Source organism: Arvicanthis niloticus, chromosome 25, assembly GCF_011762505.2.
Source record: "Arvicanthis niloticus isolate mArvNil1 chromosome 25, mArvNil1.pat.X, whole genome shotgun sequence".
NCBI classification, from domain to species: domain Eukaryota; kingdom Metazoa; phylum Chordata; class Mammalia; order Rodentia; family Muridae; genus Arvicanthis; species Arvicanthis niloticus.
In genome coordinates this window covers 7,644,464-7,671,527 of record NC_133433.1, presented here as the reverse complement: position 1 = coordinate 7,671,527, position 27,064 = coordinate 7,644,464, and the positions used below count along the sequence as shown (strand labels likewise).

General features: G+C 35.6%; 1 long non-coding RNA gene across 2 annotated transcripts in view; it reads left to right on the top strand.

The window, feature by feature from the left end:
- Positions 1-6,910, top strand: part of LOC143438466 (uncharacterized) — a 38,805-nt gene extending 31,895 nt beyond the window's left edge. For both annotated transcript variants that reach the window (XR_013107282.1, XR_013107281.1), the window contains exon 3: positions 1,976-6,910. This is a non-coding gene — a long non-coding RNA (uncharacterized LOC143438466). The remainder of the gene's footprint in view (positions 1-1,975) is intronic.
- Positions 6,911-27,064: the final 20,154 nt, after the last annotated feature.

Here is a 27,064-nt window from a genome sequence, read left to right as displayed (position 1 = left end):
TAAAACCTTATTCAGTTTATTTTTGGGAGATTTTATTCCTCTTATCTGTTTATTAAAGTAAAATTAGATCTTCAAGGGGCTGTCTATATTGATCTTCTATTTAATTAGGTACAATAGGTTCACAATTAAGGACTTTCTGTTTTCTTACTTCCTCTGTCCTTTGTCTCTCAAGACTTTGTACTATCATAGCTATTTTTGTAGTTGTTGTACAGTTATTTTTGTTATTGTCTGACATTCACCCCCAAAGTAGCTTTAGTCATTTTGTTCCATGACTGACAGCTACTTCATATTATTGCTGTAATATGCCTGCCAGTGACTGACACAGAGAAGTGACTCAGCTCAATGACATACTAACCAAATACTATGTTTTGTTCTGTATGTTCTGTATGAGGTTTGCTAATCTTAAAAATACCGACAAAGCTTTATGTAGGGCTCATCAAATCAAAGGTCAATATGAACTTCTATGTCTAAGATGGTTTGAGTCAGAGCTGATGAGTGGGAAGCCCTTTCTGCACCTATGTATGAGCTCACTATGGTTTTCATGGCTGACACTGAAGAATGCAGCCAATAAATCCAAAAGTTATGATTATAATACTCATGCTCTGTTATCTTAATGTTCTAAAATTCTCCTGTTCACCACCCGTACACCACCTTCCTTACCTTACTCAGGACCAATCAGCGTAAAGATTACCTGATAATACTTTGACTAGTGGGTGGGTGGGTGGACGGGGTTGCACCTTCATAGAAGCAGGGGTAGGGGAATGGGTTAGAGGGATTTCAGAAAGGAAACCTAGAAAGGGGATAACATTTGATATGTAAATACATAAAATATCTAATAAGATAAAAAAAATATTTTGACTAGTAAGCCAACTGCCTCCCTCCTTGCCCTTTAAACTTTTCAAGTTGATTTTTTTTTTTTTTTTTTATAAAAAGTCTACTGAGAGCAGACTAGTACCACAATTAGGCTTCTGAATCCTTTATGTGGTCCTGAACACCCAGTATTAAAGTGTGTATTCAATAAACTATTCTTGTTTAACTGAAATAGGTGGGCTTTTTTATTTGGTTTTGGTTTGAGTCATAATTCCTGAACCCCCAACTTTTTTCAATCATTTTTGAAAGGAAGTATGTAAATATTGCAAATGAAAGCAGGAAAGGGCTTACTCTGATGTTCACAGCTGCAATAAGTACAGTGATGTCTTTTACAAAAGACGTTTCTATGCCCTCAAGTCTTAACCTTGCTCTTAAGGGGTCGGAAATGGAGTTCTTCATTTTTATTATTGGTTATTTTATTTACTTACATTTCAGATGCCATCCCCTTTCCCAATTTCCCCTCCCTAGGACCCCCTATCCCACCCGTCCTCCTCCTTTTTAATTTTATACCATTTTAATTACATGCAAGTATTAAGGTCAATTAATACTTGAGGATTAATTAAGGTTGAGGAACTAGCAATACAATAGAGGTAAATAGTCAAGGAACAAGAAAATCAATAAACATAAATAATCAAAGAACAAACAAGGCAATAAGCAAAGATTCAAGAACACACCCATGATCACTCTTTCTAAGGGCTTATAAGGATGACCAAAATATCTGAGCCTACTTCCTTGTCCTAGCCCAAAGTCATTGTCATGTCTGATGCTTACTTCCATTGTTATGAATTAAAGGTTTATGTTAAGAATGTGTTTGTATTCCAGCTAGATAACATAGACCTAGAAGGTCTTTGAATGTCATCTCTGGCCAGAGAAGCCATGCTGCTGGATAAAAATTTCTCTGCAAGCCTTTGTTTTGCTTTTAGTTAATTGTTTCAGTTTGTTAGCTATTGTGAACGTTGCTCAAAGAGCATGGATGTGCAGACGTCTGTATGACAGATTTATTTTCATTTGAATATATATTCAATAGTTAAGTGTTGAAGGACATACTAAAAAAATTTTAATTTAAATCTTTTAAAAACTTGTGTATATGGATTCTTGTGTGCAGGTGCCTGTGGAGGCTGAAGAGGGCATTGGATCCACAGGTGCCACCTGCAGGATACTGTGAAGCTCCTAACATGGTTATGGAAAATCTACTTGTGGTTCCCTGGAAAAATAACAGCTCTTTACTGCTTAGGCATCTCTCTCATCTCCTAATTTTTAATTTTTCAGAAATGTTCATCATTTTCTGTAATAGCTGTATGATTTTTATTCATAGCAAATGGTTAAAGTTTTAATTTCCACCATATCCTCAGTGTTATTTTTCTCTGTTTTCTGACATCATTTAATGAGCTGCTACTTTCTGGTTGTAGTTTATACTTCATTGATGGTCAGTGATGTACATATTTCTATATAACTCTGGTCTACTTATATGTCCTCTTTTGAGAAATGTCAACTTAAGTCCCTTACTTATGATTTGATGAATTATTTAATATTGTTATTGACCTTTGTAAATGTGTAAGATGCAGGCATCATGTCTTCTTATGTAGGCTGTCTCTTCATAGAGATGTTTTCTTTATTTTTACTGTTTAGAATCTTTCCAGTTTGATGTAATACAGACTGGCCACACTTACTCTTAAAGTCCAACATGCCTTAACTGTCATAAAGATCACCACTCTAAGATAGTCTTCTAATGACTGTATGTTGAGCACCAATGCTGTGCTTTATGCAGCACGCTGTTTATGTTAACAATATTTGAGAAGTAACCGACAGAACAGGAAAGAGTTGGAGTTTTATTTACTGTGAATTAACTTTTCAGTAATAAAACTTTGAGTATCAATTGCAATTTGATAGGCCATTACTAATGACTTGTAACTTAAGTTAGAAAGGAACTGTTTGGGGTTTTAGTGTTCATATTTTTAAATTGGATTAAATAAAATGCAAACTCTAGTACATGTCTTTATACATGTGCTTGCATGTGAATAAACTAGGTTTACAGAGATCTTACAGAGATTTTCTGGTTCTTGGGATACTATACATAAGGAAATAAATCACTCTGTATCCTTTATATATTGTAACATTCTAGGGTCATTATTAGAGAACTAGATAAGATAGATTTTTGTTAGTAACTAAGGCCATAGTCTAAAATTTTTAGTTATGTTAAGGTTTTAAATCATCTTTCATATTTGTTAAGTTTATAAAATTCTAAAAATATGGTTTTGTATTTGCAAAAAGAGTGGCAGTTTATTTTTTACCAAAAAAGACTAACTACTTCTCATAGTACAACAAGATTTGGACTATGAGAAAATGAACAGGGGATTTTAGAATGAGTTACAAATAACTAAATAGATCTGTTGATCATGCTATTTGGAACTGACAAGAAACTTGCCTTTTTCTCATAAGAAACAATAGAATACTGCATACCTGACAAACAGTAGGGAGAGGGACCTTATAGGGCCCACCTCCAGCCAGAGGACAGGACACCAAGTGAGGGAGGAGCATACCATCCCACTCTCAAAACTCTGACCCATGATTGTTCCTATCTGAAAGAACTGCAGGGATGGAAAGGGAGAGGAGTATGAGGAAAAGAAGGTCCAGTAACAGGCCCAAAGTGGGATCTGGCTCAACAGGAATTCCCAAGACCTGACACTACTACTGAGGCTATGGAGTGTTCGCAAAATGGGACCCATCATGACCTCACTCCAGAAGACCCAAGAAGCAACCAATGGACAGAAGCTGCTGAGCCCAGTGGTTAAAATTGGGAATGGCTGGAAGAAGCTGAGGAGGAGGGGCAAGACAAGGAAGACAAGCAGTCTCAATTAACCTGGACCCCAAGATCTCTCAAACACTAGACCACCAACCAGGCAGCATACACTAGCTGATATGAGGCCCCCAACATATATACAACATAGTACTGCTGGGTCTGTGTTCAATCAGAAATGATGCACCTAACCTTCATGAGACTGGAGACTCCATGGAGTTTAGAGGTCTAGTTGGATGGTGTGGGTGAGAGATGGAGACATCCTTCTTGACACCAGAGGTGTGGAAGAGGTAAGGGATATGGAAGAGTCAGAGGGTGGGAGGAGTGGAATAAAATCTGGAGTGTAAACAAATAAATAAATAAGTATATAAAAGACAAATAATCATTATGACTCTATTGAGTGGTTTTTCTCCTTTCACAGTCTCAACAAGAGAAAGGAAGACAGTAATAAGTAATGAATGTTGCAGTCAATTTGGAATATAAGAAGCAGCTAATTCTTCCAGTAGAAGTTTTAAAGACAGAATGCATGGTGCATTTTTTTAAAATAGTGTTACCTTATATTTTAGGCAAGATTTTTCAAGTGTTTTTATTTTTATCAAATTGGTTTGTGTGTGTATGGAGTGGATTGTGTTTGTACAGGCATGCATATCTGTGGAAGGTCAGGGGTAGATGTCAGGTGTACTTCTTAATCATGTCACCTTGGTTTCTTTTTGTTGTTGTTGTTTTTGTTTTGTTTTGTTTTGCATCAGAATAGCTCACGGAACCTGATGGTCATCACGTTAGCTAACCAGGCTGGCCGGAAGGACTCAGAGATCAATCCCTTTCTACCCTGCCTATGACATGGGTTTCAAAATCTCATTGCTAAGTCTGACTCTTCTATTTATTCTGGCGCTCGAAAGTCAGCTCTTCAGGCTTATGCAATGAGCACAGTGACCACTAAGGTATCTGCACAGTGTAATTTTTATTAATTTCTCTAAGAACTAAAATAACACTGAACATAATCATGTTTCTTACTAAAGTTTAAAAGTACCTTTTCTTATAGAAAGCTTACAGTCTCTGAATCTCAACTGGGGAAAGGCATTTTGAAAAATTTAGTAGTAAAGTGTGTGTAGTATTTGCTGTAATGTAGTGGAAGAGAATTAGCCACAGCAAAGAAACTGTGGCAACTCAATGACAATATAAAGGTTAGTTTGAAACAGAAGCCAATGTTGTTACAGAAGCTACAAAGTGATGTGTTGGCTGCTGTTTTGTTCAATACTTGGCTACAAATGATTTCTGTTTGTAACATTTAAATTAAAAAATTGTGACTATTTTCTTCAATATTTTCGTTCCTAATCACTATACTAACATATATTTAAATTTTTCTGCAATTTGACATTTCTTTTAGCACTATTAGACATGGGACTCTTAAGGCTTTTATCCTGGGCTCTACAATTATTTCAAACTTTTGAGAACTGTGTGTGCCCATATTGTAACATACAACATTCCAGAGTTTACTAAATCTTTATGTCTCAGGTTGGTAGACTTGTGTGTGAGGATAAAATCTGTACATTGTTTTAATTAACTAGTAGTGATTATCTGTGTACAGTCACAAGGTTTGAGAAGCCATGCATGCAATGACCCTGCTATTAGTAAAGCTGTTTTGCCGGAGTCATCTTTGGTTCTTGCAGATTTTCTCCCTTGATGATTTCTGATCCTTGTAGAAAAGGAATATTATACGGATATGCCACTTAGGGCTGAGGAGTCAATAGTTACTCATTCTATGCAACTTGACAAGTCATAACTCTCAGTATTAATCATCATCTACAGCGAAGAGAAGCTTCTGATGAGATCACAAATGTAAGCATTTAGGGATCATTTTAGTACTGTGTCCATTTAGCAGAATAATCATAAAAGGTTCTCCTATAGGGCTTATGCCTGATCTACCCGTGGGTTATTGCCACAGCTTATAGTATGAGCCATGAGTTCCATCTTGTGAAGCAGGACTTAAGGACAATAAAAAAACAGTTGGTTACCCCCAAACATTCCTTTCATTATTATAATAATGGGTATGTCTGGGTAGGCTAATTGGTATCATAATTTACAGAGATCACAACCTGGTACTATTGATCCCATTTTTTTGCATAGGACCTCCAGCACCTAAAAGCTACTTGGTTGGAATAAAGCTTCCAGGTCACTAACAGCGTGGTTTCTCCATGTCCTCTGACTCAGGCATCTATTATTTTATTAAGAGAATCTTGCCTTCTAGATCTACAGAGTAACTAACTGCAATGGAAATCGTCTCTATTGTCTATAGTGGTGTCTGTGGGATTTCACTCGCATCTAATAAAAAGCAACTTTCAACTGGCATAAAGATATTTTTGTTGTTTGAAAATTGAGTGACTTTGTTTAGGAAGGGATGTATGATGTTGCTCATATTGACAGGCATCTTTGAATATAGCTTTCTGTACCTCAATTATAGTCTATAGTTCTGTCTTTTCTTCATCAATGTAATGTATACCTCTGCACTATCCACAAGCACATAACTATCATTACATACTATGTTTCTCTATTATCTAGGATCCTAGAAAGTCTATTTTTGTCTTTCTGAAGATACTTTTTTCATTTTTATAAACATGTTTTCAAATAGGAGTGAACCCTAACTTCTAATTTAATAAAATATGACTTTAATATCTTGGTTCTTTTATTTCCCAGAGGAACTCATTCTACCATAGACTAGGTACAACCATTTTCTATCAGAATCCATAATTAGAAATGAAATTGCTTTAGAACAGGCTTGTCTGTGGCAGAACCCATACCTTTATGTGCTTGAGAGGATACAACCTAATTATGAGTTCTTAACTGAAAGTGAGGACTCAAGCTCCAACTGTGATGGGCCCCACATTTCATTTGTTTTATTTTTCTCATCAATGAGGCAAGTGTAGCATAAACCTGTGAGACACAAAAGTGAGACCAGAGATCCAACACTTCCTGTGGCTATATTAAGCAGAATGTTGTAAAACCAAACATATCCTTGTGCCCAAAGTCAAAGAAATGGAACTTATAAAAATGTGGTATTCTGGGCAATAGAACTAGCTTGTCATTGCAATATAAAAAGCACACATTTCAGTGGATTATTTTATGCTGGAAAACACTAAATATTTAATGACAATAATTTGACTTTTCTTCTATAAATGTAATTCTCACTGCAACCATCATTAATAACTATTTACTGTAAGAATAAATACAGAAGTTTTACCTAAATTTTTTTAATTTGTGTGTTTTGCTTAAGTTACATACAGAAACATTACAGCGAAAAAAAGAAACATTACAGAAAAAAAACGACCAAAGTAGGACACTTTGGTTTCTTTATTGAATTTCTGCATTATTTGTTGATAAGGACCAAATTATAAAAGTGTGTATATGTAAATTCAAATGAGAATCATCTCCTGACAATCAAAGAAGAAAATCAATCAATCAATCAAACAAACAAACAAAAAATCCTATACTCAGTCACCTTTCATATTTAGTCCTCAAATTTCACCATTAATCTCCTTTATGGGAGCAGAGCAGAAACTGCTTAATGTCTGTTTTGTGAAATAAATCATCCTGTTTATCCTACACACAGTTTTTTAAAACCAGGTCACCCCTTACCCAATGAGTTGTTCATGCTCTGGGTTGGCTCTAGAAAGCAAGCATTCAGAAACTGGTATAGAATTTCACTAAGACCAGTTTAATGTTTTCATAGAGCAGAAATCAAACATTAATTTTAGCTGCCTTGTTTAATATTTGCCTGGTTTATTTCTCAATAAAGTTACTGCAGATCTGCTCTAATAAATTTTCTTTCAGCAAGTTATTGATTAGATTTCTAACCTTTGGGAGCTGAGCTACCATTTTAGCATAATACATTTCAGTTGAGCAATACATTATCGCCATCACTGATCATCTGTAAAATCCCTTATGGATAATTTATATTTTTTTGCTTGATGTGATCATAGAGTAATTTATTGAAAGGAAAATCCATAGTATAATTATGAGTTAACATGGGTGACCTCTTTTTTTCATTTTAAGTTTTTTTTTCTATTGATTCCCATAAAATGTATCATTTTCTTGTTGGTTAATCTTCAGGAAAGCTATACTTCATCTGAAAGTATAATAAAAACAATATTACTAAAATGTTTAAAAAAAGAAGTAAGTATGTTTTATTACAAAATTGATTTGAGGTTTGAGGGGAGGTAGTGAAATACTCAATTCTTATTTATTCAGAGCTAAGCTCCAAATAAAACTGTCCTATAAGATTCATTCAATTTTACAAATAAAACCATTTTGTAAAAATAGCATTCTCCCAAATAGAGTGGAAAATGTTACTATGAATATAGCACAAAGAGAAGACTTTCTTAGCTACTTATCCAATCCTTTCCTGGTGATTTTTAGACAAAGGTGAATCTAAGATTGGGCCAGAGTTCACTACAAAGAAAGCATTTTTTTTTCTATAATTCATGTGTATGTAAACTTGAAACTCGAAAGTGTTTTTCGACAAGTAATTGTATAGAACAGAAAAGCACTGAAATAAAATGGTTTGTCTTGATTGAGGCTCTATTCTATTGGTGACAATTATTTATACAGAATTTAAACCATATTGCTTTGAACATCTAAATATTACAGCTAGAAAGAAGAATGTGCTGCAGTAGTAAATAAAATATCTGTAAGAGTCAGTCTTGACAAAACTGGGATACAGACAAAAGCCAGTGGCTGACTAGCTTGTACATTATTTCAAGGTTAGCTAATCATTTCACCTTGCAAACTGACTCTGAGTTGAAGAAATTTTAACAGAAATTGGACACTGGATGAAAGGTTGATAAGGAATGTAGCTTTCTGATTTAAGAGAATGCTGTCTAGGGAAGTATGCTGTCATATACCTTTAATCCTAGCACTTCTGAGGCAGACACAGTGTATCTCTGTAAATTTAAGGCCAGTATAGTCTACGTAGACAGTTTCAGGTCAGCCAGAATTACATAACGAGACTTGTTTTAAACAAACAAAGAAACAAAACAAAATAACAGAAAAAAAACTGAAAAAAATCTATTCTAGAACAGATGGTAAAGGGAAAAATGTTTTATTTGAGAGTGCACATAACCATCAGCACAGGAAGATCAAAATTATTAATCATTTAAACACCATATTCATTGAGAGATTGTCATTTGTGACAGTTAAATTATACAGGATTCAAAGAAAGAAATGAGTAAATTGGATAAAAAATATTACAGAGGTTTTCAAGCCAGATGTTTTCTAATATATATTGAGGTATATCAAGAATATAAATAAAAGAGGAATGAAGTGGAACCCAGGTAAGAGAACATGTCTCTCTATAGGACTAAGAGGAATTGCATCTCAGTTGCAAGGCTTGGTAAGAAGTCTCAAAAAGGACTTCTCACTTGTTACCAACAATGGCAAATCATCACTAAGAATTTAAAAATGCAAATATATTTTGGATTATAGAACAAATTTTTGGATTAATTCTGTACATCATGTAGACAGGCTCTAGATATAGTCTGATAAAGATATTGAGCACTTTGATTAGGAAATATAACACCAAGAACATATTAAGCTTTCTTGATCTATTGCAAATTCACTCATTTACAATTCTTGTCATTCTTCATTTCTTCAGATTGAAACTTTTCAAACATACCAAATCCAGGGAGCACTTAAAAATGATATAGAAAATGAGAAGTATAGAAGATGAGTTAAACAGCAGAATGCTGGACATGTCAAAATAAAGGTTTGCTCGGTTTGAAGCACCTATCACTTAGCATGAAAAATGGTGTGACTAAAGAAGAGCTCTCCTTTGTTCACACTAGAGGCTATGTTGTCCATGATGGTAGCAACTTTTTACAATGGATCAAAATTACATAAGATTATGGATTCAGTTAAGTAATTTACTTCCTGGCCATATTCCAATTGTCCTTATTAAAAATAAGGACAGAGAAGCTTCCAACTGCAGAAAATAGGAACAAATCAGGAAAGGATGCAGAGAGATTCTAAGAACCAGAGAGGATTGAGGACAACAAGGAAATAAATTCCTGTAAATCAGCAGGATCTATGCACACATGAATTTACTGAGACCAAGGCAGGGTGCACAGAATCTATATGGTTTGTATCAGATGGGGTGCTAGAGTTGAAAGGAGAACTGGATTAATAGCTCATCCCTAACTCAGATGCTGAAATGGAAATGAAAATTTAGTTTCCTCCAAGGTACTCTTACTTTGGAAACAAACTGCTCAGAAAGGTAGGCTGCATGTCTAGCAGTTGATATCCAAGAGAAAAAGAACTCATGGTATCTTTGGTTTTTTTTTTTCTCTTATAATATCATAATAGAGATTTTTTGCATTTAATTTTTAATATAATTTATTTTATTTCATTCATATTGTTCTTCTCTGTTTTGATCCTACACACATACACACACACACACACACACACACACAAATGGTTTTGTGGGATTCCTGAGTGTGCAAAGTAATATGTCTCTGGTTTTTGTGATTTCATCACACTCTTTCCTTCTGTTTGTTTGTTTTAACTATTTCAACTTGTTAGATTTTGTCTTTTCATATCATATCATATAGTATATCATATAATATATCATATCAATCCTTTAGAATCCTCTAAGCTTTCTAATGAAAGATAGGTAGGGGTGGACCCAGATGGAAAGGAATTGAGGAGGAACCTGGAGTAGTAGAGGGAAGGGAAACACTAATCAGGATATATTGTGTGAGATAAAAATCTATTTTCAATTAAAAGAAATGAAATTGTTACCATGTTTGCTAATACTTATGAAATTTGGTTCATTCTAATTTCACATTTAGTCTTCATTCAAGCTATTTGAAAGCCCTTTATTTGAAAGCAAAGAAGATAAATTAGAAATGCTTTCTCAGTTTTAATAATATCAGAAATTAGGGGATTACTTAAACAAATACATTTGGTCTCAATTTATCTATGATCTTAAGATCATAAAATATTTTAAACATTTCTCTAAATACACAAACATTTTGCCAATAAGTTTATACTTTTAAATTTTAATATGTTCAAGAATAATACTAGTTTTGAGGATTGGTTCATACCACAAATGAAAAAATGTTTCTAAGAGACCCTTATGGATAAATTAAAGGCAGTATCCATGCAGTTCATGTTTGGGTTTTCTAATGTTCATATAAGATGAGGTTCAAGATTATGTTGCAGCTAAAGTTTAAAAACATGGAAAATGGAAATTTAATAACTTTTATTAAAGAGTATATGAAGCTGTTTATTAATCTTTTTATATACTCTGATAGTCACATTTTGAATCTCTGATAAATAGTATGGATTATCCATCTTAACTTCATACATATGCCTAGTAACATGCTGTACTCAGTGAATAAAATGTCCATTCTTTCTAAGAAGTTTGTCTTTTCGAATGTTATATAGTGTCCAAGATCAAATTGATTCTGATACATGTGTAGTAAAAAAATTGCAACCACTCATAAGTTGGTTTCAAGCAACAGCTGTCTAACTGAGTGGTTTAAGGACCACTCAATGAGACTGAAATCTGCCTGAGACTGGGAACTTAGCCAATTCACTGTGAGGTCACCAAACTTCAATGAATCTACTCCCATGATGTTGGTAAACTAACATAATTTCTTATTCTGTGCTGAAATCTTATCCTTGTACCCACAGATAAATGTAGCTACCACTCCTTATAAAACACCCTCCCATTTTTACAGCAAATGAGACCATTACAGAATACCAAAACTGGACAGAATGCTGAGATTTGGGAGACACATTCTTAGCAGATTCATCTATATTACAATCCCTGTATCTGTTACTCAACAAACATCATATAAGAATAGGTGGAATGATTGTAATAACCAGAAGAATACCAGGAAGTCTGCTATGAAACCATCTCTGCTAGAAATTGCTCAATAACAAGAACAGGAACAGTGGAAAAACCAATGAATTTATTCACAGGGAAGAAGGAAATTATTGCATGCGTAAACACCATACAAAGAACAACAGACACTTAATGACCACTGGGAGAAAGATTTAGGCACTTCCAGATGTGTGAGTCCCCTTATTGTTTGTCCAATGTCAGTTTATCTGCTGTTAGTCTAGAAATTATATGTACACCACCAACAAAAATGGCTTCATAGATTGTATATTTACACACATACATGCATATATATAGTGCATATCCATATATACACACATATACATATATATTTAATAATAATAATCAGAACAGGTTATCAACTAGAGAGTATTGGGGAAGTGGGAAAAGTTTGAAGGTAGCTAGTGTGGAGGGAGTAAGGAAAGGAAAGTGAGGCAGAAAGAGATGTAAATCGATTTCAATTAAAAACAATCATAAATTCATATTAAAAATAAAATTATCAATATGAATACAAAATTGAAAAAGTATCATTTGTTGCCTAAAATGCTATGAAAATAAGGATATACTAAAATATCGAATACAGTAGTTTAAAATAAAAATAATCCTTGGCAAATGTTTTAAGTCACTTCCTTTCTGTTGCACAGCACACTGGTCAGCAGTGATGCCATTGTTCTCTCTTTGTATACTAGAAGTAGCTGCAGTTACTTAATAAGAAGTGTCAAAAGACATATCTGGTAAGCTGAACACACCATTTTTCCTGCAGTAGCAGCATGATAGAAATATATTTCAGAACTGAGATGACTGGTTTAGTGTACCCTGTTTATATTTGCCTATGTACTCCAGCCGCAGCTCAAATTTCTCTAAGGAGAGCAGGCAGCAGGCAATCTAATTTAAAAGTGTAAGCTATGAGCAGTGAAGGCTTAATTCAGGAGTTTATGGACTCACCCCTGGTGATCAGCTCTAAGGAGTCCATCTCATCGAGTGCATTATGGCAACATCATTCACTCTGAGAGTAGTTAAAGACTTGTCAGCAATTCTATTTTAAACTGCCATTTTCTGATATTTATGATTTGACCATTAAGAATTGCTGGGGCTTGAAAAACAGTTTGTGAAGATTTAGATCAGTGGCAAAGTGAATCATTTTCAATTTTGAGCAGATGAAAATGTGAAATTTTGTGATAGGAAGACATTAGGAACCTGAAGTAGACCCTAGTCTTCAAAAAGAAAGGATATGTCTTAGACTCGGGCTTGAATATGGTACATGTGCTGTTAATCTTTAGCAAACACTTAAGAGGGATGACAGCACAAGAAACTGAGTTTTGCGTAAATGAAATTTTTAGTAAATATATACTTCAGAGCTTGCTGACAATATGCAACATAGATATAATAAAATATTCCTTGTTTAATAAAAGAAAGGTATAATATGACAAACAATATCTAACTTTTCAAATGCATTATATAACAATGTGATATTAACCTCTGACACAATAAAACACAAGAAACTTTGTGTTCTTTTGTGACAAATACCAATAAACAATTATTCTTTTCAATATTCTTATATATCACTACAGGGAGTGTACACTTCAAACATATTTGAACATTTAAACTTATTTAAAAATACACAGATAAAATACTTTTTGTATGTCATATTTCTTTCACTATAGAGACAAGAATGGATTCTTTAGTAGAATGAATATGGAAAAGATGTTCAGGTATTGGAGCATAGAGGGAATCAGGAAGGTTTGAGAGTGGACTGTGAAAATTATTTAAACTATCAAAAAGAAAGCTTTGGGAGGAAATTCATTTAATAAAGTACTTGTCATGCAGGCATGAGGAGCAGAATTTAACAACCAGAACTGAGATGATAAAAGTCAGTTACGGTGGCCCACATTTTTACTGCTATTGGAGGAGGGAGAGGGGGAGGGGGAGGGAGGGGGAGAGGGAGAGGGGGAGGGGGAGGGATAGGGGGAGAGGAGAGGGGGAGGGGGAGGGAGAGGGGAAGGGAGAGGGAGAGGGAGAGGAGGGGGAGGGGGAGGGGGAGGGGGAGGGGGAGGGGGAGGGGGAGGGAGAGGGAGAGGGGGAGGGGGAGGGAGAGGGAGAGGGAGAGGGAGAGGGAGAGGGAGAGGGAGAGGGAGAGGGAGAGGGAGAGGGAGGAGAGGGAGAGGGAGAGGGAGATCCAGAAAACAACCCTTTTACAGGGTAGTGCTATTTGCTGCTGTGCTTGCAAAGTTTATTCTTTACATACTAAACAGATTTCTAAATATACTGAACATGAATTATGTTGAATTCCAAAGAATTTATAGGAAGGAATAAGGAGAGAAACAGATGATATTATTTTGACATTATTTTGTCTATAGAAAGAGATAAAGAGCAAATATGTGGAGAAATCTCCAGGGAGTCTATGAGAGTGACTCTAGCTGATAATCCTATCAGTCAAGGATATGGAGCATGAAGTGGCCACTTCCTTTAGCCAGGCAGGTTCTCCAGTGGAGGGATAAGGACACCTATCTGCCCAAAAATCATTCAACCCAAAATTTTTGCAGCCTACAAGAAGTACAGTGAAGTACAGTGACAAAGATGGAAAACAGAGACTGAGGGAATGGCCAACCAATGACTGACCCAACTTGAGAAACATCCCATTAGCAAGGACCAATCCCTGACACTATTAATAATACTCTGTTATGCTTGCAGACAGGAGCTGAGCATAACTGTGTTCTGAGAGGCTCCGCCAAGCAGCCCATGGAAAAAGATGTAGAGACCCATAGCCAAATGTTACATGGAGTTCAGGAAGTCTTTAGTAAAAGTTGGGGAAAGGTTGAAAGACCAGGAAGGGATGGGGACTAAACAAAAAGACATACAGAGTCAACTAACCTGGACCCTTGGGTGTTCCCAGAGACTGAACCTCCAACCAAAGACCACATGGCTTGAACCTAGCTATGCCCTCCCCACCCTACCCTAATAGCAGATGTACTGGTTGGTCTTTATGCAGGTCCCCCAGTAACTGCAGCAAGAGTTGTACTTGGCTCTGTTTCCTCCCTGTTGATCCTAGCCCTCTAACTGGGCTGCCTTGCAGTAGCCAAGGATGTGCCTAGCCCTGTAGTGACTTGTTGTGCCATGGTAACTTGCTACCAAGGGGGCACCCTCATTCTCAGAGTAGTAGGGAAAAGAGAGGGGGTGGAACTATGTGAGGTGGCGACTGGAAGGAAAGAGGGTACTGTGATCTGGATGTACAGTGAATACATAATTTAAAAAGGATAAGACAGAATCCTATTACTTCTTAATTCTTTCCATGTCCAGCAACACATTTGTCATTAGATTCATTATCTATTGTCTTTTATTATCTTGACATTAAACTGCCCATTGAACAATTTTTTTTCCTAAGTTGAAACTTTTTGGCTTTCTGAGACTGAGGTTCCAATTAATATTCATAGGGATGGGTAATTCAGTTCTGTAAAATTATAAAACTTTGTTTCTCTGGCTTCCAAAATACCCATTTGTCAAGATTGTGAATTCAAAATTTTAACACTCTTTTATCATTATATCAAATTGAGATATAGGTGAGATTCAATTAAGCCTATTATTGTCGTGAGTTTATTCTCATTTTCTTTTCTATCCTTTACTGGTAATTTTTACTATTAGTAAAAATTAATACCAAACTTTTGAGATACCAAACTTATAGACACCTTTTGATCTAAATCATTAGGTTTTTATTTTTATTATAAATGATTAACACAAGACAGAAATTAAGACATCAAATGCAATGAATTGTAAGATGTATTTTTCAAGTCTAAAAAATTATAGAACTTATTTCTGAGGGAATCATATTAAATTAGCTCTGTAGGGCCAGCCTTTTTTGGCTCCAACAGCTCTGATTTTGGCCTTGAATGAAGAATCAGAATTACTGCAGTATTTCCAGTTTCTAGATGTCCTGTAGGATTGTTATGCCACCCAGAGGAATACAGAGAACATTTCCAGTAGTTCATAAAAAAATATGAGATTCTTTTTCAGTGCATGACTTTATAATTGCCCAGAAAACCATCTGAACCTGAAAAAAACAAGATATAAAAAAATTGGTTAAAATTAGCAACAACCCATTCTTAAAAGATCCCATTACAAGTATATGTTTGAAAATAATGAATGATTGTTTCTTTAAAGTTTAATCACAACATCCTTGTTAACTTAATAAGAGGGAAGAAAAGGCAAAAACACTTACCAAATTTCTTTAAAAGCACACATTCTTGTCAGTTTCAAAAACTGAAGCTATTGTAGAGGACTTACATTGGAAGTTTGCAATCTGCCACATCTGTGTAGAATATGGTGTGACTTGAGTTCAGAGTGGTAAAGATGAAAGCTACTGGAGATCCTGTGCCAATGTAAGCCATAATACACAGGAAGAGAACAGTGAGAGTGTCTGTCAGGGGAACCAAAGAAAAGATGGAGAGCTGTAAAAACAATAAAAGAAAAAAAAGAAAAGAAGAGAAGAGGAGAAGAGAGGGGAAGGGAGGGCAAAAAAGAGGAGAGGAGGGGAGGGGAGAGGAAAGGAGAGGAGAGGAGAGGAGAGGAGAGGAGAGGAGAGGAGAGGAGAGGAGAGGAGAGGAGAGGAGAGGAGAGGAGAGAAGAGAAGAGAAGAGAAGAGAAGAGAAGAGAAGAGAAGAGAAGAGAAGAGAAGAGAAAACAATGATGATGACGAATCTGAGAATGAGCTCACACTCACATGTAACTGAAGTTTTCTAACCTTGGTGAGTGACAGATCTCTGTAGAATGAGGAAAGTCTAGGAAGCATTACAATCTGCTAATAATGGAAAATTCAGAATGCAAGTGGAATTTTAGCAAATGACAGAAATTTTTATCCATCTTTATAGTTGTTCATTTCACTGTTTCTGATACTTCATTTTCTATGTAACAGAGATCATCCTCGGTCCAGGATGAAAAGTATAAGACAGGAGAATTATGACATCATGATGCTTGCAGTTCTAATACATAATTCTGTCTGAAAATTAGGAAGTACTCTATAATGATTCATATTATAAAATACATATTATCAATTTAAATGTTGAGAACCTAACCTCTAATGAGATGGTAATAGAAGGTAACTGTGAAGAGAAAGAAGGGCTCTCATGATAGAGTTAATTTCTTTAAAGAAATAGATGCAAGAAACTGTTACATACCTTGGATGTACTTTCTGCAATGTCAGGACAACAATACAAGACTTCCCTGCAAAACAACAAGGAGGAATTCTCACTGACTCTTAATTAGGAATCATTTCAAATTGCAAAAATCTTTTTCTTGAGTTTCAGCTTCTATAAATATGAGAGTTAACAGTATACTCTTTAAGTTTTGAAACACGGCAATTTGTCATGCCATCCAAAAGTGACTGAAAAAAAGTCATTGAACTACTACAAACAAATATATTTCTATGAAAGAATCAGTTGAACTAAAATTTGAATACTCTTATTGGATGTTCAATGAGATACAAAAGAATAAGATGTCCATAAGGCAAATGTAAAACATCTGTCATACCAGATACTCTCAAAAGAATGAGAAGAGAATCCAGAAATTGGCAAACACACACAAAATATATACCTTAAAGAAAGGTTCTCTAAAATATTCAAAAATTCAATAGTCAATATTAAACAATTATAAAAATATAAATCAACTACCTAGTGATGGTAGCACACACGTGTAAGCCAAGGACTTGGCAGGTAGAAACAGAAGGATCTGAAAACTAAGGCTAGCCTCAGCTTTATACATTCAAGTTCATCCCAGGATACATGTAGAGGACTGTTAGAAAGAAAATTGATGCATTCTGATGAGGTAATGTTGCTCAATTCTAAAAATAAATGACATATTAAGCATGGATTAAACTATGGAAGAAACATCAATGCATATTATCAATTAAAAGAAGCTGCCCTGAAAATTCCATGAATCTAGAATAAGGCAGTTAAAAAAGGTTTGCTAGGAAAGAGGCAAGAGTGAAAGGTAAAGGGACAAGGATCTTTGGAGTAATGAAAATACTTGTAGTATATTATGATGGCATATTTGTGCCATGCAACATTTGTACGAACACATTTGCTGTATAATAAAAGTATACCCTAATGAAGACTATGGTGATAACATGTTGTAAGTCACGAGTAGTGGTCCTCAATATGTTAATAATGGAGGCAGCAGTGCATTCTACATGTATGGAATTACTACTCTTAGTTTTATTTTTAAAAGTCTTAAATCTTTATTAAAATAGAAAGTAAACTTTAGTAAATAAATAAAAATCTCCAACTGACTATTCAACTAGAGGGGTATTTATAGTATAGTGAAATTCTCAAGTAATAGAGATCTCACGTACTCCTGCTGGAACCCAGAATATGCTTTCAAACTCTGGCCTTATTTAAAAAAAAATCTCTATTGCTCATAAGTAGTGTGACTAGCGTTCTCAACTGTAGCTTTTATATGTGACCTAATTATTATACTCTTAAATTGAATTCTGCTCTTGGGATATATTTGTCTTTAAGCTGTCATTGTATTCCCATTCATGTCTGCTGCACAGACTTTTTAGAACTAAGTACTCTGCTATTTACGTTCACACTCACTAACATCTGTTATAAGTTGATCTTACCACCTGCTTCCTACTTTTGGTCTGATATAGCATCACAGTATTCCTTGGATGAGTAGATTGTTCCAGTGCAAATCCCCTAGGAATCCTACATAGACTGGATGTCTTTTCTCCCTGAAATCAAAGTAACAGAATAGTAACACTTGGCTTGAAACATGAGCCTACTTGTGTTATATTTAATTTCCAGTATCTTCCAAGCATGTACATTGAATGCACAGTCCCTAGCTGCTAGAGCAGAAAGATGGGAAAGTAGAAGTGAGGCTGATGTCTTTGTGGTCAGTCAATCCCTCACGATGCCAACTGCCCTCCCTGGCCTCCCCTTTTTTTCTCTGTGCCAGCTACAGCACAGACAATACAACTAGTCTACTGTCTGAGAAAATATCATATAAGGAGTAAATTTTTTTGTTTTTTTGGTTTTTTTGTTTTTCAAGACAGGGCTTCTCTGTACAGCCCCGGCTGTCCTGGAACTCACTCTTTAGACCATGCTGGCCTCGAACTCAGAAATCTGCCTGCGTCTGCCTCCCAAGTGCTGACATTAAAGGCAGGCGCCACCACTACCAGACAGGAGTGAATTTTTTTATGAGCATTTTTTTAACATGTGCCTTCCATATTTTCCTTGAACTCAAACCGCTTAGAAAAACCATGAGATAAAACTGCCCTTCTTTATAAACTACACACTTCTCAGAAAGCCAAAAGATAGCATATTTTTATCTAAGATATTGAATAGTGAATTTTTGGAGGGCATTTTGTGCCTCTCTCAGTAGTCTTAATAGGTATTTCTGAATGCTTTTGCTGGTGGCTCCTTCAGAATGTAGCATAACAGTGACATAATCTTATTTTGGGCTTGTCGTTGTTATATTCCTTAGGTGGGAACATTGCTATCTTTCCTAACGCATGGCTTTCTTGAAGATTACTGGCCAATCCAGAAAAAGCAATGAAACACAACACCTAACTACCTGAGTGGAGCATTTAATAAGTTTATCTCCATCTTTGATGGTTGATATAAAGCCTTAATATAGATGCATGGAGCATGGCTTATGCCTCCTGGAAAGAGGGCTGTAGCACAGGTGTAAATTGATTGAGGTCTCACATGTATTTCCTGTTAAAAGGTGGCCTACAAATGTCATTGTAATAAAAGGTTTAAAAGAAACAAATACCACTGTTCCCTAAGGAATGAAGGATGAAAGGGAGAACATTGATTTCCTGCTGAGCCAGCACAACAAATAAGATGAGTCATAGGACCCACAGAGATGCTGCTCTGTTTTCATTTGTTTTACATTAGTTCACTGCTGACCATCAGAAGACAAACATTTAACTCAGTAACTGTTTGGTATTGCCATCAGGTTGTTAAATGTGCATCCTGGAGTTTTTGTTTTGACCTCCTATAGGGGCTAACATTCTGGCTCCCTCTTGATGATGCATCTCTGACTGCTAAGGATTTGCAAAATAATTACAGATTAGAGGCAAAAAGCTTTCAACTTTTTTTCTGTCTGATGTCTGTGAGTATTGCCTGTTTTTCTTTAGGTATGGTTCACCTTGAATACTTCATTTGTTCTAGAATCAACTGAGAGAGCCACCCTGGAGCAGGTCTATAAGAGTGTTTACAGGTGCATTAAGCACCTTCCAGTGGTTATTCAGATTCAAAAAGATTAGAACAAACAACCATTTATTCTTGCTGGGTTTTATTTGCTTATTGCTGGTGTATGCCTGCAATCTATATTACTGCTGTAGTTATCTGATGCAAAAAAGAAAAACAACAAAACAAACAAACAAACAAAAAACCAGTTTTTTCATACTCCAAGTAGAAGGAAGAGGAAATATTCTTCAGGAATCTTCCAGAATTTTAAAATCAGAATTTGGAACTATGGATATAAAGGGATATATGTATTATGTTTGTTGTAGAAATTTTATTAATATATGCCTGTATTAAAACATACAATTCTCTGTTTAGCTATGTACCCCAATTTTTAATTGGGTTGTTGGTGTCTAACATCTTAAGTTCTTTATATATTTTGGATATTAGCCCTCTGTCAGAGGTAGGGTTAGTGAAAATCTTTCCTAATCTGTAGGCTGCCATTTTGTCCTATTGACAGTATCCTTTGCCTTACAACAGTTTTTAAATTTCATGGGGTCTCATTTGTCAATTGATGGTGTTAGAGCCTGAGTCATTGGCGTTGTTTTCAGGAAACTATTTCCTCTGCCAATAACTCAAGGCTATTTCTCTCTTTTGTATTAGATTTAGTGTGTATGGTTTTATGCTGTGGTCTTTGATCCATTTGAACTTGAATTTTGTTCAGGGTGATAACTATGAGTCTATTTGTATTCTTCTCAACAGAGGAATCTTGAATGACAGAGAAGCACCAAAAGAAGTGTTCAGTATCCTTAGTCATTAAGGAAATACAAATCAAAACAATCTTGAGATTCTATCTTAAACCCATCAGAATGGCTAAGATCAAAACCTCATGCAACAGCACATGCTCGAAAAGATGTAGAGTAATGGGAACACGCCTCCATGGCTGTGGGAGTGCAAACCACTCTGGAAATAAATATGACAATTTCTCAGAAAATTAAAAATAATTCTACCTGAAGACCTAGCTGTATAGGTCTTCTGCTTGTAAAGTACCCAAAAGATACTTAAGCATACCACAAGGACGTGTGTTGCACTATGTTCATATCAATTTTCTTTATAGTTGCCAGAAACTGGAAACAAGCCAGATGCCCCTCATCCAAATTGGATACAGAAAATATGGTTCATTTACACAATGGGATATTATTCAGCTATTAAAAAATGACATCATGAATTTTGCAGGCAAATGGATGGAACTAGAAAATATCATCCTGAATGAGGTAACCCAAACCCAAAAGGACATGTATGGTATACATTCACTTATAAGTAGAGATTAGCCATGAAGTATAGGATATTCACACTACACTCAACAGATCCAAAGAAGCTAAACCAGAAGGAAGTCCCAAGTGAGGATGCTTGAATCTCACTTAGAAGGGGTAATAAAATAGTCGTAAGAGGCAGACAGAGGGAAGAAACTGGTGGGAGAGGGGATGCAGAAGGGAATGTGCCTTGAGAATCAAGTGTGGGGAGAGATAGGAGAGAGAGCCAGAGGGTCAGGAAAATGAATGCAAACCTAAGGCTGTTGGAAATGGGACTGGGTCAGTGGGCATGTCTAGGATGTGTCAAAGACCTGGGATGGAGGAGGCTCCCAGGAAGCTATGGGAGTAACTTTAAGTGAAACTCATAGAAGTGAGAGCATATAACCTGAAGAGGCTACCTACCTTCTGTAGCTAGGCATGACCTGCAGTGGAGGAATAATGACATCAATCCACCCAGAAAACGTCAAAACTTTTGACCCAAAATTTCTCCTGTCTACAGGAAATGTGCTAGGGTAGAGGATACGCAGGAGGAATCTCTACCCTTTCTGAGAAGTAGAAGGAGAAATAGAGGAGGGACCGTGTGAGGTGGGACTGGGAGGAGAGACAGTGATTGGGATGTAAAGTGAATAAGTATTAATGGTGAAAAGATATGATTATACATATATAAACACATGTATTCATTTTATGTCAACTGTACCTTAATAAAGCTGATAATTTTATAGCATGCAAATTATCAGTAAAGTTTACTTTTATAATTAATATGTGCATATTTTATTCTGTGCAAGACAGATCCACTATTGCAATAGTAGCACAAATGTCATGGAAATATATAACCATTTTCTGATTGGACTTAAGACCTACTTCACAAGATGAAGCCCATACCTGACACTGTTATTGGGTCCAAGCACTGGTATATAGACAAGCCATAGACTCAGAGGGAGAATCTACTCTTACTGTCTGCTAGATGGACATGGGTATTAAACATATTCCTAATGATGTACTATTATCTGCAAAGATTAGTACATCTCTCACTCTCACCAGAGAAACTTGTTTTTGCAGTATGTAGTAGCAAACATAAAGACCCCCTATTGCTCTAAGTTCCCAGTATAAAGTGCTGCACAATATTCATGACTGAAGAATATACCTCTATTATACCCTATCCTTCCAAGGCTTAGAGATCATTGTGGAAAAAAAGAAGGAAAGAAAAGCCAAAGGAAAAAAAGGAAAGGTGGTGGATGACTGTAAGAAACAATGTTTTTCAGACATAACAGGCTAGTTTTACATATGAACTCAGCAGTTTTAACAGGATGCACGAGATTCGTACAAACTAGAGCAAGGCAGAATCTCTTATTGTAGAAAGGGGATAAGGCATGAAGTCCTCTGCTGAGCTAAGGAGCTATTGGTAAATGATAGCAGTTGGGAGGCAGTCAGTTTTATTTAATCCTATGGCCTTTAGAGGGAGGAATAAAATAGATACCACACACCAAGTAGATAAGAATATCAGGCAGTACAATTTTCTTTTAAAATGACACATAGTTGTCATTTTAAAGAGTAGTGAAGGAATAATGGATCTAGGCAGAGTTGGAGTAAGTAGGGGGTTGCATATTATCAAACTACATGAAACAAGTTCTTAAAGAGCTAATTAACACAAATAATACCTCAAACAAAGAAGAAATTTGGGCAGTGAGAATACATCATACATGTTGGGAAGCAGGTATGTAGTGGGTAGGTGAAAGGGGTGAAGCAAATATTTTTTAGAATATCTTTAAGTTTTAGCTTTTAAAATGTACCACTTGGAAAACATATCTTCTTAGTGAAAAAATTATTTTGTGTGCTTTTATAAAGTAAAAGAAAAGAGATTAAAAAAATAATTAAAAAAGAGAAGTTGCCAAAAAAGACTTAGTTTGGTGCTTAAGGGAGAGAGACAGAGCATTTTTGTGGAGTTTGTTCATGTAGCAGCTGTTTGGGTTGTCTTTTTAACATTTTATAAGTGTATTTTATTTATAAACACATTGTTTCATTGTTGTCTTAGAGTTAACTGCTGTGAACTCTTGTAAGGTAACTCTTACAAGGACAACATTTAATTGAGATTGGCTTACAAGTTCAGAGGTTCAGTCCATTATCATCAAGGCAGGAACATGGCAGAATCCAGACAGATATGGTGGAGGAAGAGCTGAGACTTCTACATCTTGTTCTGAAGGCAAGCAAGACAAGACTGATTTCCAGGCAGTTAGAAAGTGGGTATAAAGCCCATGCCCATAGTGACACATCCACTTCAACAAGGCTACACCTCCTAATAGTGCCAATTCCTGTGTCAAGCATATACAAACCCTCACAGTTGTGACAGGCTCATGCATTTTAGCAGTTTTCTCCATCTCACCACTCCCACCACACACAGGGACTTTCTTGTTCCTTAGCCATCGCCTTTTTAATTTCACACTTTAACATTAACAATTTCTAAAAGAAAGCCATCATTTTACAATAGAAATTAGAACCAACACAGTCCAAGTCAGAAAGAAACATGTCCATATCCTCCCTAATGGAGAAGCTTTGTCTTGTCATCATTGCCAATCACCAATTAAACTCAATTACTATTTGTTTTTGATAGTATTTATCCAAAACAAATCCGTGATACCCTAGGTCTCCATTAAATCTTCTAACACAAACAAGGGCTATTAGTAGTCAGCAATCTTGGAAAAATGCTCCCTGGCTTTCTCTTCCTGAGATACCACACTGCGCCGGGCAGTGGTAGCGCACACCTTTAATCCCAGCACTTGGGAGGCAGAGGCAGGCGGACTTCTGAGTTCGAGGCCAGCCTGGTCTACAGAGTGAGTATCAGGACAGCCAGGACTACACAGAGAACCCCTGTCTCGAAAAACAAAAAAACAAAAACAAAAACAAAAAACAAAAACAAAAACCGAGAGAGAGAGAGAGAGAGAGAGAGAGAGAGAGAGAGAGAGAGAGAGAGAGAGAGAGAAGCACACTGCTCACAGAGGTGTTTTGGGGGAGTTTGCAATGAACTGATAAATTTATACAGTCACAGATATTGCTTCCTTGCTCACCTGATAATGAGTACTAACTTCAAAGGTAAATTTTACTTAAAGTGTGTAACGAAGGAAAAATGCCTTTGTACACTCACTATTAATATGAATAGAGTTCAGTTAGTGTGTGTACTTAACAAGGATAAATTTTGCTTGATATTATTTGCAATGACTCAACATTTTAACAATTTAAAGATTAATAAACTTACCATTCTATTTCATTGCCCCCTCTCTCTCTCACACACACATGCACACACACACACACACACACACACACACACACACACCAACACACACACGTACATTTTGCAAATGCCGTTTTGAACTGGCACAATTCCAACTGATGTCCTATTGCTCTGGTATTAATTCAAAAACCACAGAAGCATATTATCATCTGGAGAGGTGGCTGCTGCTCTCTTCTGAATGTCACTTTGCTGTTTAGGTTGAAGTTTTAGTAAAGGTAATTTTTAATTTACAGAGGGATCTCTGAATGTTTCTCTTTAAATTCCAAAATAATGCACAACTGAATCTCTCTGTCTGAAGCAAATTTTCCTTATACGGCAGACAAACTTCTATTCCTAGTGGAGGGATCTCAAGAAAACAATTCTATTACAAAATTTAATTTACAAAATATATTAAAATTGGTATAATTTTAGACCTTTATAGCTTAGAATAAAAATATGCATGAATACCCCAGTGGGGATGGGTATAAATTTCTCATGGAAGCTAAGTTTTAATTTGTAGAATTATGCTTTTCCTTTCACTAGTCACCTTGCACACCTATAAGCTGTGCTCTTAGCCCTTATAAATTTTACAGATTCAAAGTGTGGAAGGTCCTAAGTGAAAGTAACAAGGAAGATGTAGTACATTTTCTGTTGTAAATAGCTGTACAGGATACTCAGGAGATATTTGGTTTCTATTTAGTTTATTTATTAAATGTTGGCTGCTGACAGTATATAGCAGGATATCTTTAAATATAAATCTATAAAGTTTAACTGCCTTTGTGAATGGATTCATAGACTTATTTGGTAATTAAACAGATTTATTTAAGAAATTGTTTTCCAAATCTATTGCACACTGAAAAGTTTTAATAAAAGCAGAGAACACCATCAAAAAAAAATCTAGGCACAGGGGTAATAAAATTGAAATGATTCAGGCGTAGCTCAGTGATTTGATTCTTAGCAAATATATAATTTCTTCCAAGTTCTTAATTGAAGAAGAGAAAAAAAGCAAGACACAGCAAAGACAGTTTCTCACATAGAACATATCCTTGGTCATTATGCTTCTTTAAACAGTAACTCAACTATTGATTCACAGACTTTCATGTACATCAACAAGTAATTTTTCCTTTAAACTGTCAATTTTTTTTTCATGGTACAACTGAGCAGGAGATAAAAAAAAAAAAAGTTTTGCATTGGGTGCCAAGCCATCTCTTAAAAAAAAAATCTATGTGAAGAAAAATTGATAAAATGTATGACCTCTACTTCTTTTATAGTTTAATACTTTGGGAAAAGAAGGAGATGAAGGATTTCTTTGGCTTTCTATAATAAGAGCACATAAATATAAAATAGGCAGAATAGTTGTTTAGAAAAAGCACAGTCTTACCAAGAGGGGTACAGGAAGAAGACTAGCAAACTGTCAAGTCTCCGATCCTTTTCACACATCTAGGCTCCCCTTATTGTCCACTTTGTACCTTGTAAATGGCAATCCAAACCTACAGAGTTAATCCTGCACTTATACTTGTCTCTTTATAATCTTTCTGTTGGGTTAGTACTTTCTGAACATCATAGCAGCAATGGTCAATATATCATTACCCTTACCTTTGGTGAATGTAAAGATTCTCACAGCGCTATGTATTTCTTATATAGGATATCATCCTAAAGCACTGTTCCTTCCTTTCTGGTTACCGGAACTTTAAAGCATGGGTAAACCAAGCCGGGAAGAAAAGTACTTCACTAACAGTTGTGATCCCCACAATGCCTAAGTGTTCACTGCACTTTCACATTTTTAACGCTGTCCTCCAATTCTTAATAGATTTTGGAATATACTACATTTATATAATTTTATGTGTATGAATTTATTTATTTATTTATTTACTTATTTATTTATTTTGGTTTTTCAAGACAGGCCTTGAACTCAGAAATCCGCTTGCCTCTGCCTCCCAAGTGCTGGGATTAAAGGAGTGCACCACCACTGCCCAGCCTTTATATTCTTATATAACAAGGATTTAATGATTATTTTATAGTGTAGGCAATATTAGAACAGCTTAAAATTAGATAAGGCACCAAGAAACTTCAAAACTAGAGAAATGTTTTTTCTCACACATTAAAACCAAAAGTAGGAAAATTGAGATATATAATAAAACTCTATGGAACATACATATTTGGGAAAGGATCAAAGTGAGTAGGCACAGTTCTTCCACTGATATTGCACAGAACTGGGAAAGACATTATATGCCTTCATTTCTGTCCTCCTGTTGACATGTCACTATGTAGTGTAATCTGACTTTCATGAGTATCTGCTCTTTCAGAACACAGGGAGAGCCGAAAATGGTCAAGAATTATCCAATATTATGAGGAGTAAGAGATAACAAGTACACACCGACTCAAACAATTGTGAAATAAAAATATGTAAGGTATTTTCAAATAGGTCAAATAGATCAAAAGAACTCCTGCTAATATATTTTAATTTTTTTTGATAACATCATCCTCTTGAAACATTTAATTCTGAAATTATACAGAATTGTACTTAGGACGTCTCATTTTCTCTTCACTAATTTATCATTGCAGTCTTTGGCCCTATTTATATTATCACCACGTGCTTTTGTATTTCTTCATAGCATTTTGATTCTATGGCATAAAAATGTAAAACATGCTGTTAGTTTTCTAATTGGACATGTGTTTATATAGGTAATTTTGGTCATATATAAGTTTATATGCATGCATTGGTAATTGTATTTCATTTAA